This window comes from Cebus imitator, unplaced genomic scaffold (assembly GCF_001604975.1).
Source record: "Cebus imitator isolate Cc_AM_T3 unplaced genomic scaffold, Cebus_imitator-1.0 Scaffold228, whole genome shotgun sequence".
NCBI classification, from domain to species: Eukaryota; Metazoa; Chordata; class Mammalia; order Primates; family Cebidae; genus Cebus; species Cebus imitator.
The window spans coordinates 2,840,726-2,842,780 of record NW_016107543.1 but is presented as its reverse complement, the minus strand read 5'-3'; positions in this window follow the sequence as shown (position 1 = coordinate 2,842,780).

Here is a 2,055-nt window from a genome sequence, read left to right as displayed (position 1 = left end):
CGCCACCATGCCCAGCTGATTTTTTGTATTTTTAGTAGAGACGGGGTTTCACCACGTTGACCAGGATGGTCTCGATCTCTTGACCTCGTGATCCACCCGCCTCGGCCTCCCAAAGTGCTGGGATTACAGGCTTGAGCCACCGCGCCCGGCCTTCACTATGATTTTTAAGTATTTTCCAGTATTTTTGAGAGGCCCAGACAGCTTTACTGGTGAATTCCACCAAATATTTAAGAAAGGATACGTATTCCCTTCCACAAAAACTGAAGCAAAGGGAACACTTCCTAACTCATATCCTATGAGGCCAACATTACTGGAACACTAAAACCAGATAAAGATATTACAAAAAGTAAAACTACAGAACTAATATATCTTATGAACATAAATGCAAAAATCCCTAACAGAATATTAGCAAATGAAATCCAACAATGTATAAAAATACTTATTCACATAGCCAAGAAGGATTTATTCCAAATATGCAATGCTGGTCCAACATTTAAAAATTAGTTAATGTAATCCATAACATTAACAGGCTAAAGAAAAAATCATATGATCATATCAGTAAATGCAGGAAATGCATTTGACAAAATCTACTACCCATTTGTGATCAAAATTCTCAGCAAACTAGGAATACAGGGGATTTTTAAACTTAACAAAGAAAGTCTACAAAAAGCTTGTAACTAACATCATACTTGATGGTGAGAAACTAGATGTTTTCCCTTTCTTTTTTTTTTTTGAGACAGAGTTTCACTCTTGTTGCCCAGGCTGGAGTGCAGTGGTTTGATCTCCGCTCACTGCAACCACCGTCTCTCGGGTTCAAGCTATTCTCCTGCCTCAACCTCCCGAGTAGCTGGGAGTACAGGCATGCGCCACCACACCTGGCTAATTTTGTATTTTTAGTAGAGGTGGGGTTTCTCCATGTTGGTCAAGCTGGTCTCAAACTCCTGACCTCAGGTGATCCCCCCACCTTGGCATCCCAAAGTGCTGGGATTACAGGCGTGAGCCACTGCACCTGGCATTCCCTTTCTTTAACACTGGGCATGAGGCAAGGATATCCCCTCTCTTATTTGACGTTATACTCAAAGTCCTAGCTGATTGGATAAGAAAGGAAAATAAAAGGTATACAGATTGGAAAGGAAGAAATAAAACTGCCTTTGTCACAGGTGATATTGTCAATGCAGAAAATCCCAAAGAATAGGCAAAAAATTCCTGGAACTAAGTAATTATAGTAAAGTCATAGAATATAACGTTAATATACAAAAGTCAATTGCCTTTCTATACACCAGTACTGAACACTTGGACTTTGAAATTAAAAGCACAATATCATTTATATTAGCATAAAAATTAAACATTAAGGCATAAATATAATAATAAATGTACAGGAAAACCACAAAACTCCAATAAAAGAAATGAAATAACATCTAAATAAATGGAGAGATATTCCATTCATAGATGGGAAGACTTAATATTGTTAACATGTTAATTCTCCCCAACTTGACTTATAGATTCACTGTAATCCTAAACAAACTCCCAGCAAGTTATTTTGTGGTTATCAACAAATTTATTCTAAGGTTTATATGGGGCAGCAAAAGACTCAGAATAACACCAAACTAAAGAACAAAGTCAGAGGACTAACGCTACTCAAATGTAAGACTTACTATGCAGTAATCATAACAGTGTGGTATTGACAGAATAAAAAGCCCAGACATAGACCCATACAAATGTGGTCAACTAATCTTTGACAAAGGAGCAAAGGAGCAAATGTTACTCAAGGGAGGAAGAACAGTCTATTCAACAAATGGTGCTGGAACAATGGGTGCTGGAACAATGGGATATCAATATGCAAAAAAAGAATCTAGACATACAATTTATACTTTTCATAAAAATTAACGCCAAATGGATCATAGACTTACATATAAAACATGAAACTATAAAACTTCTAGAAGATAATGGGAGTATCTAGTGACCTTAGGTTTGGCGATGAGTTTTCAGATATGACAATAAAAGCATGACCCGTGAAAGAAAAATTATTAAGGTGCACTTTATTAAAATTAAAAA